General features: G+C 41.7%; 1 protein-coding gene across 5 annotated transcripts in view; it reads right to left on the bottom strand.

Moving 5' to 3' along the window:
* The window catches only part of LOC123348565 (activity dependent neuroprotector homeobox), a 42,160-nt gene extending 31,544 nt beyond the window's left edge, over positions 1–10,616 (bottom strand). For 3 of the 5 annotated variants that reach the window (XM_044986080.1, XM_044986084.1, XM_044986079.1), the window contains exon 1: positions 10,242–10,616. The gene's annotated coding sequence lies outside the window, so the exon portion shown is untranslated. Of the gene's footprint in view, positions 1–4,676; positions 4,709–10,237 lie in introns of those variants that run through there. The other 2 variants (XM_044986085.1, XM_044986082.1) reach the window with 2 other exon arrangements.
* Between the last annotated feature and the right edge of the window lie 9,588 nt (positions 10,617–20,204).

The raw sequence follows: 20,204 nt of genomic DNA, 5'->3' as shown, positions 1-20,204 counted from the left end.
ACTGGTGCACACTACTTCCAGAAAGTCACAACTAATGTTTCACTTTTCCAATAACAGCTATAAACCTATGAAGGAGATTGGTTTTCAATATTAAACACACTACACTCTTGATAATTTCTTTATGGGCAATACCTATTTCACTCACTCTACCACAAACAACAGACACTGTACTGAGCTTGTCAGTTGGTAAGAGTTCAGTTATGGCAGATCTATCCTTGAACAAGGGCTTGCTTTCACTGCTACAGTTAACAAGTTACTCTACTCAAGCTAACCTAGCTCAAGAGTGGACACACTGTGAACCACATTGCATCAAACTACACAGAGCAAATAGATTTGCAGAGTGAGAGGATTAGCAGATAATGAATTATACTAACTCCAGCTGTAGCCTGTAGCTGCATCCTCACTGCATTACTAGGTCAAACATCAGCAGCACTTGAGTGTCAACCCTGATGGGCCAGCTAGCTCAAGTAAAGCACGACTTAACTCAAACTAGATGTGTGTATGTGGAGAGGAGTCAGGTTAAGGGTGACCTGAGTTATACCTCGAGTTAACACTGTAGTGAAGCCCTGAGATTAGTTTGATGGTGCTAACTACATGTATATCTATGTTGCAATCAAAGATGTAATTGCAGCGCATTCAGACATACCCGAGCTACCTTTAATCTAGCTAGCGCTGATACCAATAGCAGTGAATAGGCAGCACAGACTTCAGTGTGGGCTAGACACCCAAGTGCATACCTAGATTTATACATGGGCAGGTAGGCCTCACTGAATCCCATGCTGCCATGGCTTCACTGCTATTGGCACCTGTGCAAACTAGATTAAAGCTAGCACAGTATGGCTAATCACACAATCCAAATGCAGTGTAGACATATCCTATGTGCTCATAGGCTGTGTCCATTGTAGGACTGAGACTATGCTAGCAGCTTTTCTAAGATGAAACTTGAAAAAGACATCACATAACTTCTGAAAATTTTATATGTGCTAGTTTCAATACCAAATATCACTATAACTGAACAAAGTAAGCAACAATTATTTCTCTATTTGATCAGTTTGTTTACTTTGTACCATTTACTTCATTATGTACAGTCAGGTCCTACCTCTTCCCACCCAACTAAGTCAGTTTCTCCACTACTGGAAAGTTCAACTCCTAAAAATATATTTTTTAAAAATATTCAGAATATACTATTTAAGAAATGCTGCATCAGAAACTGGATATTTTAAATTAGCTAATCACAAAAATTCAGGTTGGCTGGCTCTCTAAACAAAATCACTGTTAGCACTGCTTCCCTGACCAATGTGAAGTTCTTGAGTTTCCCATTTTAACTGTTTATATAACCAAGTATATATTCCTGGGAGCAGGGTGGGGAAATGGATGGAGAGTTTATCTACAGCATGGTTTTACAGTACACCTATAAAAATCCCTGTGCAGGAAATTCTTATGCATTCTACATTTCCCTGCCTAAGACCACAGAACAGCAATAATCAGCAAATGCTTGAGAAGTTCCCTGTTTGTCTCTGATCTCTTTGGGCTTACAGTCCAGCCTCAGATTGGCTGCTCTTGCATAAGGGTCTCCAGCTTCCCATCATGCAAAAAGAATCCTCATGAAAGACAGCCAAGGTTCTAATGACCGAAGTATCAACAGTGCAGCTGAGATTTCTTCCTCTCCATTCCCCTTTTTAGATTAAAAATCTCTTGTCTCTTTCCACTGCCCATCAGACAGGAAGTCTAACTCAGTGGTTCTCAATCAGCGGTCCAGGGCCCACTGTGGGGCCGCAAGCAAGTTTCAGGGGGTCCACCAGGCTGGGCTGGCATTACACTTGCTGGGACCCAGGGCAGAAAGCCAAAGCCCCACTGCCTGGGGCGGAAGCCGAAGCCTGAGCAACTTAGCTTCACAGGGCCCCGGGAAACTGCCCTGCTTGCTACCCCCTAACGCTGGCCCTGGCTTTTATATGCAGAAAAAAACTTGTTATGGCACAGATGGATCGTGGAATTTTTATAGCATGTTGGGGGGGTGGGGGGGGCTCAGAAAGAAAAAGGTTAAGAACTCCTCTTCTAACTCTCACTTTTCATTCTTTCTTGATTTCTGGAATTTTCCACTGGTGCCAGAAGCTCCACCTAGTGGGTGTGTACACTAACTGCACAGTTTGAACAGGAATTAACTATTTCCTTACCAACGGCTACTAAGCATATGTAATGTTGATAATGTTCATGTTTTAATTTACTGTGCAACATGGCCAAATTTTCATTTATTTGGAAACCGTAACTTTGAATTTGCTGACTTGTATTTAAAATCCAAACTAAAATGTCTCATTAATTTAGGTTTCTTGTTGCTAATCTATTTATTTGACCATGCAAACATTTAAATAGGTCGATTCCTGCTTTGTGTTTTTGATGTGCCCTAGAAACCAATATCAAAAGCTGTCTGGTCTTTACAGCACAATATAATTAAGTGTAAAGGAAGTCTAAACTAGAGGCACCAATGGCCGAGAAGGTAGGCCACCACATCTAGTAGCCCCTTTAAAATGAGCATTTGAAATTGCCACGGAGATATATACAAGAGCCCTACCAAATTCATGGTCCATTTTGGTCAATTTCATGGTCATAGGATTTATAAACAAATACATTTCATTATTTCAGATATTTAAATCTGAAATTTCACAGTGTTGTAATTGTAGGGATCCTGGCCTAAAAAGGAATGGGGGGGGGAGGGCGGGGGTGTTTGCAAGGTTATTGTAGGAGGAGTTGCGCTACCCTTGTTTCTGCACTGCTGCTCACGGCTGCACTGCCTTCAGAGCTAAGCTGCTAGAGAGCAGCGGCTGCTGGCCAGAGGCCCAGCTCTGAAGACAGAGTCATCACCAGCACAGAAAGGATGGCATGGTAAGGTATTTCCATGCTTACTTCTGCACTGTTGCTGGCGGGGTGCTGCCTTCAAAGCTGGGTGCCGGGCCAACAGCCACCACACTCTATCTGCCCAGCTCTGAAGTCAGCGCAGAAGTAAGGTGGCAATACCATGATCCTCCTAAAATAACCTTGTGAACCCCTGCAACTCCCTTTTGGGTCAGAACCTTGAATTTGAGAAATGCTGGTCTCCCCCGTGAAATCTGTACAGCATAGGGTAAAAGCACACAAAAGACCAGATTTCACGGTCCGTGATGCATTTTTCATGGCCGTGAATTTGGTACGATCCTAATCATGTGGAATCCTGAGGTGCTCTGACTTGCTGTTTGGAGCATTCCAAGAAGCATTCTGACACTTGGTAAGACTCTAAAGAGCTTACAAAGAGACATTTATTACTGCACAAAGTGGCACAGAAGTCCATCTAAATTTAAAATACAGAAACAAAACATGTAAGCTGTATACAGGTGATTTGATGTGCCAAAACCAGTAATACACATTGCTGGGGTGTGCTGGTGAATGATGAGTAGCAAAGCACTGCACAAGTGTGCATATATTGTTATGCACTCCGGAACATGTTACAATCTACTCCAGTGGTTCTCAAACTGGACATAACTCAATTTTAATGGGGTCGCAAGGGCTGGCATTAAATTTGCTGAGGCCTGGCCCCGAAGTTGAAGCTCCACTGCCTGGGACCGAAGCCCAAGGGGCATGGTGGGGCTCAGGTTACAGGCCCCTGGCCTGAGGCTTAAGACCTTGGATTTTGACTTTGGCTTCTCTGCCCGGAGCCAGTTTTGGCTCTGGCCCTCCCACCTGGGACGGCGGGGCTCCGGCCGGCTTCGGTCCCCTCTTCCTGAGGTCATGTAGTAATTTTTGTTGTCAGAAGAGGGTCTAAGTGCAATGAAGTTTGAGAATCCCTGATCTAGTCAATACCCCAGCCAATGTGTGATATACTCCTCAGATAGTGGATGTATTGTATATTAAATTGATAAGAAACTAGCCAGTTGGCTAGAGCTTAGCTAACAGGTTATTTTTACATTTTAACTGGTTAAATAAGTAACAACTGATTCAGCTTTTTCTCCCTCCACCCCCAAGTCCCATATGTATCCCAAACAAAAATGTAACTAGTCTGTGGGGTTGGACAAGACCTTATAAACTGACTTCTCTCTCCACATATTCTTATCTTCCTTCCCTTTTTTACTGAGACAATTCCCAAGCACTCCAACTCCCTGACTAGATTCCAGCACTAATCCACCTCAGCTGCTGTCTTTGGGCTGGCTCATGGACCTTTGATATTCACAAGACTTCATGGTTGGAGCAGTGGGAATCAAAAACCATACAACACAGTTTTTAGGTATTTAGAGAAAAGCATTTTAAACTTTTCTCTAAGTAACCAAGAGACTTGTTTTAAGGCTCTTTTTCGTCTTTCTTGCTACCACTGATCCACATCAATACCAAAAAATGTTAATTGGCTCCATTGCAGCAGCACAAGAACTGCTAGCTCCGGAGTCATGTCAGGAATCAAGCAGCTTAAACAGAACAGGTAAAATTGGGTAAAGGCAAGAGAACAGCTGGAAGTCAGGGGACTGAATGACAGGAGAACAGCTGAAACAGAACTGAAAGGCCTTGGCTAAAAGCATGCCCCCCATATTTAAAATGATTGGCCCAATGAGGCAAAACCACCCACTGAGAGTGTTAACTTTCAATGGTTGAGGTAGTTGGGGTTTTTTTATTTAAAAAAATAAAAAAATAAAAATAATTAAAGTTTTAAATATTACCTTAGTAGTATTTTATCTTAAAAATACATATTTTGCCAGCTGATCCATTCAATCAAGAACGTATAAGTCCGTTGTGTGCACTGGAACACAATTACACAAGTTTAGAACCCAACAGCCAAAATCAGTTTTCTTCCAAACCACTTTTAATGCCAAGTTTTTTTTTAAACTAAGGATATAAATGGTGTAACTGACAGTGACTCACTGCAGAAGAATATGCCATTCGTTCCACTCTTATTTAAAACCAAAAAATGTCACACACATCCAAAAAATTCCAATGTATGCGAGGTTAAAGTGAGCCCTCCAAATGTGGGCCTCACATTTGGGCTTCCAATCTCAATTGCAATGCAGGTGTCAACAGCATACTTTTTTTCTCAAAACATATGGCCTTTGGGCAAGTAAATAAAACAAACTGGTTTCCTTAATCTGATCTCAAGTACATCTTTAGATATTTTATGTCAAGATGAAGATTCTCTTCGAAGTCCAGAATGAACAATTCCATTTCCCCCAAAAGGGTGGGTTTTTTACATCATGTTAGTCCAGTCAAGTTAGACTTTGTCTAAACACAAAAGTTGTACCACTTTACCTATACTGGTATCATTAAAGTGGTACAACCCTCCATGCTAGTGTGGACAGTTAGTTTATGTCTACACTGCAGAGCCTATGTTGGCATAGTCCCCTAGTGCATAGTATATACAGACAGGAGTTTTTGTTTCTGTAGCAACACCATCTCTCCAGACAATGTCAGGTATGTCAACAGAAGCACTCTTCCATTGATACACCTGTGTCCATGCTGGGGATTTTGTAAGCATAACTATGTTAATAGAGGTCATGGTTCTCTCATACCCCTGACCAATGTAGCTGTGCTGATATAATGTAAGTGTGGACTATGCCTTAGGCCTTTCCATACATAAAACTTAGGTCAACACAGCTATGGTCATCCACTCCCCTGACTGACATAGTTATGCCAGCCTAACCCCCAGTGTAGACACACACAGGTCAGCGGAAGAATGCTTCCGTCAACCTAACTACCATCACTCAGGAAGGTGCAGTTCCTACAGGAGCATGAAAATCCCTTCTGTTACTGTAGCCTGCATCAATTGGGTCACAGCAGCATACCTATGGCACTGTGGCTATGCCTCTGTAGCGTAGACATGGCCGTATACCTGTATAAACGTGCTTATATTCATATAGCTTATAATCTTTCCTGAACAGGAAAAGATTATACCAATATAAATACACATATACCAGTATAACTGCATCCATTCTAGGGGTTGTACTGGTATAACTGTATCAGTCAGGAGGGGAAAAAAAAAATCACACCCGACAATTATACAAGAAAAAAATCTATGCGTAGACCAGGCCTTAGTTTAATATGATTTAAAAGCCCTAATGCTTGTTAAGATGCAGGCTAACATGTTTGAAAGCCGAAAGGCCAACTAACATGCCTTCAAACATATTAGCCTGCATCTTAATGAGCATTAAGAGGGCTCAACACAACTGAAATGCCAACTCAACTGAGCTAACGAACAGCACACAAGTATCCTAAGGGGCTAGTGACTACCAAAGGACATCTCTGGGTAGAGCACATAATAGGTGAACAATTTAAATCAAATAGCTATTCACTACATTTCTCTTTTTTGGGATTTGATTTAAAGTACAAGTCCTAAAGACTTTAGATCCTGATGAGGATGATCATAGTCTAATCTTGATTTGTTCTCTCTTGCAATCTTTGTGCACAAATATTAACGTGAAGATAATTTTCTATTTTATTAATACATATAAATTGCTAATCTGATTGCTAGTTTGTTCATTTAGAGCTGCTCCAAAATAAGTACGTTAGAGTCTTTAGTTCTCGTGTCTTTTCTCCTACCCAAATATTTATTCCAATTTCTTCCTTTACGCTAATCAAGCCAGATGTCACCTTCCCCATTAAAAACAATAGTCATATAAAATTTATGGTTTAGGCTGTGTACACATTGTCTTAATTCCAACAATACACATGTCGCTGAGATATGGCTATGCATGTCATTAGTATTGCTTTATAATATTTTTAATAGTAATTTTCAAAGGTTGCAGTTATTCTCATGTACTAAAGCTGGGGGAATAGCCATCCCTTATTCATGCTGGCGTATGTTGGAAGCACAGCTTACCTTGCACAGAGAGGGCTTATATATGCACTTATTTAGAAATCTAGCTGGCATTCCCCTTCTAATTTAGGAGTCAGTTAATAAAGTGGAGAGTCTAGCACAGTAGAATATCACTGAACTACTTCTATGCTCAATTAAAATGCTCTTTTAAGGCACCATTGTAAGTTAATGAAAAATAATATATGAGAGTTGGCATCTTCTGACAACTGGTACCTTCAATCCTGCATACAGTGAAACGCTTCTCAGTTATTTGTGTCTCCTTGGATATCACATATAGTAACTTTAGCCATTTTGTTTGCATGCTCATGACCTGCTGAAGTTTAATGCTGCAGAGCACGCTTTTCAAAAGAAACCCAGAAGTTCTTCTAAAATATGGCTCTCGGCCCCAAACACATTGAGTACCACCACATTCTGTTCTTAACCAACATGCCCTTTTTCTTAGGGGAAATACAAGCCACCTTTCATATTTTCCTCACACATATTCAAAACACTATTTACCTCCCAACATTTAAAACAAATGCTCTTACATTAATGTTTTTTAAAATTCTAGTACCTTCACCCAATACACATTTAGGCATTAAAGGTAAATTTAGGCATTATGGGGGGGGGGGGGAGAAAAATTGAAGTTGTTTTCTATAGTTCATTCTCATGTCACCAGGACTTGGAGTTATAAATGTGAGTCAGTATTTGAAACACTGGGTACTAAACAGTTAACTGTTTCAGACATGAAAGCAAGATTGCAATAGCTTCTTAAAGCTGACTGTAAACTTTGAAGAGGTTAAACATGTCAATCACTGTTAAATGCTGAAAAGCCAAATATAAAATAAATAAAAATTACTGTGGACAGGTCAAAATCACTTTTAGCAAAGAAGTTAAAACCTCTATAAAGCATAATAAATTCACAAGTATAAACAAGCTTAATATTCTGCTTAAATATTTCTATGTAGGAACGTGTTATCAACTATGTGTCAAAAAGACATCTCCGTTCTAAGGCTTATACTGGAAGCATCTTCATCAAAGATTTAACAACCATGTTACAATGAATCAGCCTCAAGTGGCAATTTTTAGTAGCAACAGAATATGTTTCTTTTCATTTCTGTATAATACTCCAACTTCAACTCCAACTTACATATTGTAAGGAAGATATTGGTTGGATTTGGTAATGCTATCCAACATCTGTAAATATATATTACAAACTGTACAAGTCATTAACTGATCAATTTTGGGTTTTTTTGTTGTAAAAGCAACTGGTTTTAAGGGGATGGTTCATTTTCCTCATCCGGACAGATGGTAACTGTGATATGAAACCTTGGTAAATCTTCATAGCTAAGACAGTTACCGTTCTCCCCAAGTGAAAGTTCAGTTTTTCCAGATAGTCCAGCTGAGACCCAAGTTACTTGAATGGCACTGCTGCTACCAGGGAGCCAGGCAATTCAGTCTGAATGTATTTAAGTAGACCATACTGTGCTGCACAAGTAGTGACACTACTTCTTCATTTAAACACCCCCCCCCATCCCATCAATGTTCAAATATTAATAAACAAAGTTAATGGAAACATCATGGCATAAACTAAGGAAAGTTCTGTCATATTATTCTAAAAGATGCCAAAGCTCTTAAGCCTGTCAAATATTTTTGTTAACACCAAGATCACGAGTCAAAATTATAGAAGAATCCCAGTTGTCCAAGCAAAGCATAGCTTACTCAGGCTACAGATAAAGCACTCAATCCTTTAGTAATGCACCATTTTTAAAGTTTCTACATCACTACTGCCATGCATTCAGAATGTGTGAAAAAGCCATGCAAGTTTATAAAGCAGATGGCACCACAAGCCACAATCAAGTTTTCATACAATTACTACATTCTCCACGGAGGTCCATGTACAGCCTTGCAAAAGAGACAGAAGTCATCCACATGCTCTACTTTTCTCATTTTTCCATTTAATCAGTGTGATTTCCAAACAAGTATTCTGTCAACTTCAAAAGTGATCTCAGATTATTATAGTGGCAGAGAGTTGATCAAGCCCTATGAACTGAATGAAAGTACATAGTAGTAGTATCGGGAATGGCACTGAGAATTTGATGCCAAGAACACAATTTGGTCACTGTAGCTCCAAAAAACATATTGAAGTGATCAGATTTTTCTCTAAATCACTGCTCTATTCACTAAATCCTTTACTATGCTGCTGTCAGCTCATAAGAGCAACTGAGCACTTAGTGATAGGCCCATTTTCCCAGGTCTGTAGAAGGCGCTGTGTGGCAGCTCCTCTCTATGCATCTGGGGCCCTTCCCCCTCTCTGCAGCAACCTTACCCAGTGTAGAGAATGCGCCCCCTACTGACTTGAACACTCATCTCTCCTTTCCACCGAATTGGCTGCGGTGCATTTTGGGTGGGAGCTGGTATTTTTCTTCCATGGCCATAAACCAGATGCAACAATATAGCTTTAATCCAACCCCAAAACATACAAAAATGGGAGTCACATTCATGTTGGTGCTTTTTAAAAAAAACAAACCCCACTTAGACTGCAAACACGAACGAAAAGCAACATGATGGGGAGGGTGAGGAGGGTGCAACCTACGAACGGCAGAGGCAGTAAGCAACATTTTGTGGCTTAATTTCTCCTGCCTTTGTCTGAGAATGGGTTACAGCAGCTATGACCTGGGATGGAGAGAGGAAGAGGAGGGTGAGTGGCTGGGTGAATGTTACTCCAGCCTGCAGCCACTGATCTGCTCAGAGGACCAGTTATGAATCGCGCCTTTTCCAGCAGACAGACACCCCGGCTAGTGGGGGGAGGCTGCTCTAGTCTCCATTCATTGCACCGCAGCCAGCACTGCTTTCCGGCCACTCTCCAGCGCCAACTCTGCCATTAGGGACCTTCACCAGGCAGGCGACACGTTAAAGACAGCTCTGAGATGCTAGAGGTGATGGATCCATACATTCACTGATCCGTCTCAGCCGCTTCACCCCACCATCCACCGCCGCCAGTGCAGAGCGTGCAATGAAAGCCACCCTCGAGGCACATCCATGTGCAGCCCCTGCCGCCGGGGGTGAGGAGGGACTGAGGGACGAGGCTGGGGCTGCATCTGCCGTGCGGGCCCCGGCAAGGGAGAGGGGAAGCCGGTAGCGGTCCCTGCAGCCGGTTCAGGCGGGAGAACGGGCCAGAGCACAGAGAAAGAACTGGTCTCTTCAGTGCATGCAAGTCTTTGCCACATGTGTGCAGCTGCGGAGAGGGGTGGGAGCTGCCCGCAAACTCCGCAGCCCCCGCCTGCAGCGGGCATCGCGTTGGACACTGCACTGTGCGGGGCCGGCACGGGGCTCCTGCCCAGCGGCCGAGGAGAGGGCTGCACGGGGCTCTGCCCCGCTGCACGGATCGGGGGGTGGGGATTGCCCCCTCCCGGCTCGGACCCGCGGACTCACCTACCTGCCTGGGGCTCTCCTCCGCAGAGGAGGGCGGGCGCTCCCCCGGCACCTCTGGCTGGGGGTGGGGGTGCGCGGAGCTGCCTCCCTGGCGCCGCCCGGGTCCCTGGGCGGGCGGGCGGAGCGGAGCCGGCGGCGGCGCGGGGGAGACAAAGGGGGCTGGATGGCGGGGGGGTGAGTGTGTGTGGGGGTGGCCTATGGTGACCAGGTCCCGGGAGCAGGGGGCGGTGGCGGCTCCACTGCGCTCGGTCCCCGGAGGGGGGGGTGTCAGGCTCCGGGCCGGGGGGGGGCTCCCTGGGCGCCCTGCAGACAATACAGCCGGGTCCCTCCTGCCCAGAACCTGCCCTGGCCAAGATGGCGGCCGAGAAAGAGCGGAAGTGACGCGAGACTCTCATTAGCATACGGGACTCATTGTCCAGCGGGAGGGGAGGGGGCCGCGCCCCGGGGGGGAGGGGGCCTGAGCCCCAATGGGGCCCTGTTCGCCTAGACCCCATTCCACTTCGGGGTGCGGGTCCTTTAAGGGAAGGGGGAGGGGAATCAGGTTACATAACCCTGCCGATGGGGGGGGCTCTCGCGAGAGGGGGAACCGGCGGCGGGATCTACCCCGGGTCCGCTAGGAGGCGCCGCGCCCTGCGACGGGGGCCTCAGCGGAATTTGGCGCCGCCTGCTTATCCTTCCGCCACCCCCCAGCCGGGACTACATCCTGCCCGGAGGGGAGGAGAGGGGCCTCGCCGCTGTGTCTGGAGCGGGAGTACGAGTATAGTGAGCATACTCCCACGTGACACAGAAGTGACTACATCACGTGACCTCATCATAGTGAGCACACCACCTCGTGCCCTAGTGATGATGTGCACACCTTGCACCAGGGAGCTCTCCCCGTGTCCAGGAGTGGAAGCATCAGGCACAGGGGTTGGCCCCACAAAGACAGAAGCAAGGGAGGCCAGAGATGGCTTTTGGATATAGGGAGATGGGCCTCCTGTTTGCATCTCTAGCACATCATAGTGTTATGAAGCACATCTGAAGCAAGCATTGCGCTGAGCAGCCACAATAGAGACCAGGTTGTACAGCATGCATAGGCCAGTAATGTACAGCATACACCGAGCAGTAGTTACCACAAGTGAGCTGTGGTGACCACGTACAGAAGTACAATCACACCATGGACAGTGCAAGTCACCACACACAGCAGTAGCATTCACACCTCACACCATGGACAGCGCACTAGTGATCACACCGAGCAATAGTAACCACACCCTTTGGCTTTAAAGAGTACAGAATAGAGAAAGATGAGTAGCTAAAATATTTTGAGAGAATTGGGTAGTTTTGATATTTCTTTTATTGTATTGCAACAGTTACCTCTTTTTTATCTGGCTTTGGAAAATAGCAACAACACCTTCTTGCAATCTATTCATTTGCCTTGACAGAACTTCCTTTTACACAGTTTGAACTTCTAGGAGTAGGTCACTCTTTAGATTTGGATAATGAACCTCCCTACTTAAAATTGCCCCTCTTGGAAAAAGCCCAGGGCTGATGCAGTTTAAGACTTACGGTTAAATCATAAAGCTGGTTTAAACTGGGACAACTGGAAGAAGGAAGATTTAAAATTAAATTAAGAAAATTGTAAATGTCTTATTAACTACATATATTGCAATATCTTTCATTCTAAAAGAGAGAGAGACACTTTAAACATTGCTCTCTTTTTTTGCCACCACTTTCTAAAACTCATTCAGATTTGACAGGCTTTGATCTAACATACAAAAACGAAAGGCTTCTCTGAAACTAGATTAATATTATATTTTGTTTATTACTTAGCAGCTTTTACACAAAAAAAGTAAATAAGTTTTATTTTAACAATGTTTAGGTTATATTTCAAAACCATAGTTTCTTGTATTAAAACAAGTGTCATCTCACAAACTAAGGCCCCAATTGGGGCTACTCATTGTGCATAAACTTAAGCAAAGCATATGCAAGGACCCTTTGCAGGACTGAGGTCTAATTCAATAACAGTGCACAAAGTATCTTTAAATGAGATGGGCTGGGAACTTTTATTACATCAAAATACTGGGATATTTTATAGATACAATGTAGCTCAATTCATTCACTTCTCTGTTCCAAAATGTGTTGATTCAGGATGATGTGTATAACTGTTAGGTCACTAGTACTGTACAAACAAAAGACTAACAAGTTTTCCAAACCATGGCCTGAAGTTTAAGAGCAAGGAAAACTTGTAATAAATTACTTACGCTTCACAAAAGGTAAATCCCAGATTTTCAAGTGCCTCTAATCTGAAATACACACACCCTTTTTTGGGGGTAGAATTTTGTGATATTTTGTAGAATTTTCTATTTTTTCTCTTGTTTAAGACTTTTACTTGTTCCTCAGATTTTAGAATTTATTCTTTGATTGTCATTTTTTGTGCAAACCATTCCAAACAACTATATGCATTTTCACAGTAAATTCACTTTAGTGGTCATAAGAAACAGTAAGCCATGAAAACAATCCTTCATTTACAATGTCACTGAAATACACAAAACTTACTGAACCCTACAAACAAAAAACAAATTAGCCAGTGCTATTTACCATAAGAGGAACTTCTAGAAAGGTGATATCTAATTGTTCTTTAATTATGTGCCTTCTAGAAAACCTGACAATAATTGTGCAACTTTACACAAAGCAAAAAGCTATTTGAAATTCTTATATAACTTTCATTTGCTTTACAAGGGTAGATAATTTTCATTTTATAGTGCAATATAGGAAAAAATGCTGGAAAGTATTTGTGAAGCATAGATGAATGGGTACCATATTCTGAAGCTAACCAGTTAAAAGAAACATTCTACAATGTTTGCATCCCTACAGAGCCCATGGAGAAGGACACTCTTTCCTGAGATACTGCTAAATTGTCTAAAACAACAAGGAGTCCTTGTGGCACCTTAGAGACTAACAAATTTATTTGGGCATAAGCTTTCGTGGGCTAGAACCCACTTCATCAGATGCATGAAGTGGAAATTAATTCTAGTTCTGCAGTTTCAAGTTGGAGTCTGTTTTGAAGTTTTTTTGTTGAAGAATTGCCACTTTTAGGTCTGTTATTGAGTGACCAAGCATTCTTAAAGCTACAATACCCACCTGCTGAAGTGAAGAAACAGATTGATAGAGCTAGAAGGGTACACAGAAGTCACCTACTACAAGATGGGCCCAACAAAGAAAGTAACAGAATGCCACTAGCCATCACCTACAGCCTCCAACTAAAGCCTCTCCAGCACATCATCAAGGATCTACAACCTATCCTGAAGGATGATCCCTCACTCTCACAGACCTTGGGAGACAGGCCAGTCCTCGCTTACAGACAGCCCCCCAACTTGAAGCAAATACTCACCAGCAACTACACGCCACGCCACAAAAACACCAACCCAGGAACCAAACCCTGCAACAAACCCCGGTGCCAACTCTGTTCACATATCTATTCAAGGGACATCATCATAGGACATAATCACATCAGCCACACCATCAGGGCCTCGTTCACCTGCACATCTACCAATGTGATATATGCTATCATGTGCCAGCAATGCCCCTCTGCCATGTACATTGGCCAAACCGGACAGTCTCTACGCAAAAGAATAAATGGATCCAAATCTGACATCAGGAATCATAACATTCAAAAACCAGTAGGAGAACACTTCAGTTTCTCTGGTCACTCAATAACAGACCTAAAAGTGGCAATTCTTCAACAAAAAAGCTTCAAAACAGATTCCAACGTGAAACTGCAGAACTGGAATTAATTTGCAAACTGGACACCATCAGATTAGGCCTGAATAAAGACTGGGAGTGGTTGGGCCATTACAAAACCTAAACCTATTTTCCCCAATACTAATTTCCCCCTACTGTTACTCACACCTTCTTGTCAACTGTCTGAAATTGACCACTCCCATTAACACTTCAAAAGTTATCTTTCCTCCCTTGGTAACCTGCTGTTAAGTGAATTGTCTCCTTAGATTGACCTCACACTTGGTAAGGCAACTCCCATCCTCTCATGTATTTATACCTGCTCCTGTATTTTCCACTCTATGAAATCTGATGAAGTGGGTTCTAGCCCACAAAAGCTTATGCCCAAATAAATTTGTTAGTCTCTAAGGTGCCACAAGGACTCCTTGTTGTTTTTGCTGATACAGACTAACATAGCTACCACTCTGAAACCTGCTAAACTGACTGTACCACAGAGTGAAATATACTAATATGTACTCTACATCCAATTAAATCAATTTGATGGCTGTATATGGAAACAAAAACACCCCCAAACAAGCCTTATGACCTTTCAATTTGCTAGATTTGATTTTTCCCCACTCAATCTCTTTATAGCTATTGCTTATTAATATTGCAGTATAACAGATGCTATTATTTCCCAAACTTGGCTCTATCTGGTCAGAATTTTGGTTTTTCTTTTTACAGTCAATAATGATCTGAGTAGTGGATTGCCATTTGCAACACATGTAATAGAGTATTGCTAGTCACAACCGTTTTGCTGAAATTAAAAACAGGACAAACTAAGATGATCCAGAGAGAGCGTCAAGGAGGGAAGCACACTTATGGAAGAAAAGAGTGTCTTCCATGCTATTGCAGCTAATTGTTTTGGGCTGAAACTCATAAATAGCTGGGATGCTTTACATTGTGTAGACTTAACAGAGGAAAATGAATAGTAGTTACAGATAAGTGAAATAGAAGCCACCAAGAATTAATTTAGATTTGTGATGGCAAGACAGTCCTAAAGGGTATTTGTATGTACTTAGAAGCTGTGGAAGGCAAGGAGGAATATATCAGTATAGTGACTGCTTAACTATTTACCACTATACTGAGGAGCTATGGAATGAGTTTATGATGTGTAGCACAGAAACTTCTGTTTTTATATTTGTCAGTTTAAGTCAATGGTCAAGTCCAAATACTAACATTTCTTTTTCCAGGGATTTTGAGTGTTATTTCTACCACTTGGAAAAACAAACTGTAAAAAGATTGACACTGTGATCGCACAAAAGGAGGATAGTACTGTACATTCTAATACTCAGAAAGTCTCTTAGAAATCAGTATTATTTATGTAGCAGTCAATGGATACAGCTTTTACAGCAAATAAAATAGATAATAAAAAAGAAAAAGAAATTCCTTGGTCAGTTTACAGTCTGAAGACATTAACATTTGTTGTAGAAAAGCACACACAGAGAGATATGTAGTCATTAGAGGAGCTAGGCATTATGGAACAAGAGATGAGCAATTTGAAGGAGAAGTAAGATTTGACAAACATGCACATAGAAGGTGACATGAAAATGTGAGTGTGTGAAGGAAACAGTCATCTCAATTCTGAGCCATCCTCTTAGGAGTTATAACCCAGGAGAGGGAGTGATGGGAGATTAATGCCACCTTTGCATCACTCGGGTTCTGTGCTCAGCTAGCAGCATCAGAGCAGCCTCTGATGCTGCTCTAAATTTTGGTGGCTTCCCACAGGCATCTACAGGCCTCTCTGCCAGCCTCTGGAGTGTAGAGTTTTCTGAGAATATCCTTCCTGCCCTCAACACCTATGCTATGGAATTCCCGGTTGGAGACTGCTTCCAGTCCCTTTGTGCTGCTGACTCACAAACCAGAATTCAGGCCAAAGGGATCAGTATAGTGAAAAACTTGGGAAGAGTTTAGGAAAGGGGATTAGGTGTGAGAGGAAATTGTTAGATATGGGCAGAACAGAGCAGCAAACCAAGAGGAAGCTCACAGTCCATGCACCAGATGGAAAACCCATGCAGAGATTTGTGAAGGCAGGGAACACAGAGTCTAAACAACTGGAGAAGAAGATAAATTTGGCAGCTGCATTTTGCGTAGAATAATGCAGGGATGAATGGGAGAGAGGACCAGTTCTTGGGCTAAAGTTTTGGCAGTAGGAATAGAGACAAAAGGATGGATCTTAGCAATATTGTATAGGAAGCAACAACAACATCAAGGGGCTGATCTTGCTCCTATTTAATTCAATGAGAATTTTGACTATTGGCTTCAATAGTATAACACTGGGACAAACAGTTGCAAGACAGGAGAGCACAAGGAAAGGAGTCAATGAGGACACTAAGGTTGCATGCCTTGGTGCCAGGGTGAATACTGGTGTTAAATATTCTATGATATTCTATGATGAAAAGTGACCTGCAAAGTGGGGGGGGGGCGGAATGTTGTGCCTATTTTTGCTTCTTTGTGGGATGTGGTAGGCGTCAGGGGCCAGGCTGTTTGGGGAGGCATAGCCTTCCCTAACAGCCCTCCATACAGTTTCAGAACCCCGATGTGGCCCTCAGGCCAAAAAGTTTGCCCACCCCTTAGGTAGGTTGGTCCCAGGCCATTCAGGGGTTTTGTAGGTCATAACCAACACCTTTAACTCAACCCACAGACCAAGGAGCGTTCAGTGCAGACCAGTGACCACAAATGTCATATACTTCCAATATGTTGCTCCAGTCAGTAAGTGAGCTCTGCATTCTGCACCAGTTTTCATCTCTGAGTGGTTTTAAGGTGTAGCCTCATGTAGACCCACAAAAAGAGAAGTCAGGTCTCAGCCCTCATAAAAGATATACCTGAAAGTCCAAAATGGCAAACTTCAGTATTTTTATGGCCTTTAAACCAATGTAAAATAATTATTCCTAGATGAGGAACTATTACGTCATGTGCCAGGTCAAACAAGCTTGACACTATAGAACTTTGCGTAAATTTGACTTTCAGGAAGACTTGGGCTCTTAAGTGCCTATATCACTTTTGAAAATGGGACATAAATCACTTAGGTGCTTTTGATAATTTTACCTTTTGACTGGATGAATCATGGGACTGGTAATGGAATAATGAGTCATTTCTAGATCACTTAATCTTAAAATAGTAGTAAAATCCCCTAAGCGCAGTTTGGTGGCCTCAGTCTTCATCCACTTCCTAGTGGACATCACAACTAGTAGTCTCAAAACAGGGACCATTGATTAAATGGGCAAAGAAATCTAAGTGTCCTCCTAGAGATAAGGCATACTAGTAAGGAAGCTTGTACAGTCATTAACTGAGATAAATCACTTCTGTGTATGCTGCTGAAGTTTCCCCTTTTGTCAATCCAGCACCTTTCATAAACACTGAATTTACTTAGTGGGAAACTTGAATTTAAAAAGTATAATTTAAATCCTAACTTCAGTGATTTCATAATTGATCATTTTTTTCATAAATGGATTTTCTCTTTCATCTATCATCTAGATCCTTTCTTGCAAATTGCTTTGATCAGGAAAAAAAAAGCACAAAAGATTTTTGGAAACATTGAAATTAACCGAAACAACATGCTTCAATTTTTCAAGCTGGAGTCAGAAGGGGAACTAGGTGATATTCACAAAATGGAGGTGGAGTTTTGCCATTGAGTTAAATCAGACCAGTATTTCACTCTATTATTGATCAGGCATGACTAATTTTGTATTGTTATTTAAAAATTTGTACAATCTTGCATTGAATTTTCTAGATACTTCAGTGGATGAGTCAATGTCTGTATGTTGGCAACTAGATATGGTCTGAAGTTTGTGTGTTTTAGACACAGATTAAAGCAGTGGTTCTTAACCTGGGGTGCATGCACCCCCTGGGGAAGCAAAATGTCCTTTCTGCGGGTGCGAGACATGCCAGATTTTTTTAGAAGGTAAATCATCACGAACACAAATTAAGCACAGGCACGTAAGTACAACTCCTTTGTTTCATCAAACCTATGTATTTATTAACATTATACATTTTTTAACGATTACGGCGTTAAATTTCAACTGTGAAATTAAAATAAATAATTCTCTCTCTTTCATTCTATAGTTATGATATAGCTAGGTTTAAAGAACAGACCTACTTCAACGATTTTTGATAGGGGGTGTGAGAACATATTTTTGAGAACCAAAGGAGTGCAGGCTGCAGTAAAGGTTAAGAACCACTGGATTAAAGCTATTGTGAAACACCTATTTTTACTAATATGGGGTTATATTGTAGGTACAAGAGTATAATGCACAAAGATCAACATTTGGCATTTGAGACTTATGCAAAGGAAACCAGAATAGAAAGGGAATTAATCAGGGCTGTGTACACTGTCCACTAAAAGGGAAGCTCCTATGGAACCTTTTTGCTGCAGTAAGGCATTAAATAATTCTAATTCTCATAGGAATTTGAAGAATTGAAATAAGAAATTTTATTTTTTGTTAAACAGATTGTTACCTTTTGTGTTTTGAATAGGAGTAAAGTTAATAAGACTTAAAAAAAACCCCAACAACTTTAAAGTTAAAATGGCATCAGCAATGTCAGCACAGCTTAAGGACTTGCAGGGACAGCAGAGGGAGTAAAGACCATTTTATTTTTGCAGAACCCAGTAGTAGTAAGATTTGTATAGTACTTAAAAATAATGTAGATTTAGGGTCTGATTTTGAGACATAATTGTATGTCTAATTTCCCAGGCATTCAGGCATGCAAATCAGGTAGCTGTATGTGCAAATGACCTTAGCCAATTTGTGAGTGTAATTGTGTGCCCAACCTATTAAAAAAAACAGGGCCTTATAATCCACAGGATTTTTCACATCTACAAAATGAATACAAGTAATGTTTTTAGGTCCAAACTTTCACCTGCTTCTACGTTCCTTTCAAATGTTATTATAGGTGAGAAATATTCCAAGAAAAAAAATTTTCTGGATAGTTATGCCATAATTTTGGTACCATGATTTTATATAATTAAATATGCTTTATTTATATATGTAAAGATAATTGGTAAGCTATTATTTTTTTAAATCATGTACAAACAACTTTCCAATACATAAGGAATTAGAAATTTGAGGAAGCACCAGCTTAGTTACATTGATTAAAAAACAAATCATGGAGTTGTGTAATGGAGTGAAGTGATTTGTTTTAGGACAGGGGAAGAAGAATGAGGCCTAGTGGAAGAACTGCTCAAAGAGCAGGTCTAATTTTCACACCAAAATTTAGGGAATTTGAATTTTAGCAAGTGGACAGCCCCCAAATCCCTAAATATTCTACCACAAATATGTAACTTTGCTTATTTGAGCTAAATACCCCAATGCCAGGGTCGTCCTGGCCTCAGTGTAGCAAGGTGCTGAACACCGAGCTCCAATCCAGCAACATACTTAAGCACATGCGTTAACTTCAGGCACAAGTATTTCTGTAACTTCATTAGAATTATTCACATGCTTGAAGTAAAGCACATGCTTAAGTGGGTCAGTGGATTTTCAGGATTGAGCCTTCTGTGAAAGCCCTAAGGAGAATCCATTTATTTCCCCTACCCACAGTCAACACGTCTCCATTCTGCAGTTGCCCAGATCTAGAGGCCCTGCATTATATCTGTCAGCTCCCAGTCCATGAGGACTGACTGCCTCCTGCCTGCTACTGGAGCTAGCCAATCAGCTGTTTGGGGGAGGGGAGCATCTCTGATACAAAGTACAAGGCACTTCCTTTCCTTCTTACCGTTAAGCATGCTGAGCCAAATTCATTCCTACTGTAACATCCTTGACTTCACACCAGTCACACTTAGCATGGCCTGCTGTTCTCACAGGGCACATGGATTCCTGAGAGCAGGGCAGTGCGTCTACTCTAACAATGTTTATGACGTGGTATATAAATGTAGGCAATGTAATAAATATTAGCTTTCTTTTAAAAAACATGTCCATTAAAGTTCTGACCAGCTGATCACAACATTGCACTATTTATTATTGACATATTGGCTTTAGCATGCACATCAGTTGCACTTCTATTCCTAACCCCCAGCAGTGCAACCAGTGTCATTTCACTGCACAAAATGGTGAATTTGGGGTTGGCTGGAAAAGCTAAAATGTATGAAATGACGATAAAACAGGTATTGATAAACACTTGCAGTAGGTTTTACTAAATTTTACCCATCTTCCCCCTCAGGATTTTCAACATAAACCCTGCTGAAAATCAGTCTTTGCAGGAGTGAACACTCATA

This window comes from Mauremys mutica, chromosome 13 (assembly GCF_020497125.1).
Source record: "Mauremys mutica isolate MM-2020 ecotype Southern chromosome 13, ASM2049712v1, whole genome shotgun sequence".
NCBI lineage: Eukaryota > Metazoa > Chordata > Testudines > Geoemydidae > Mauremys > Mauremys mutica.
The sequence above is the reverse complement of the archived record's forward strand: the minus strand, read 5'-3'. Positions and strand labels throughout refer to the sequence as shown.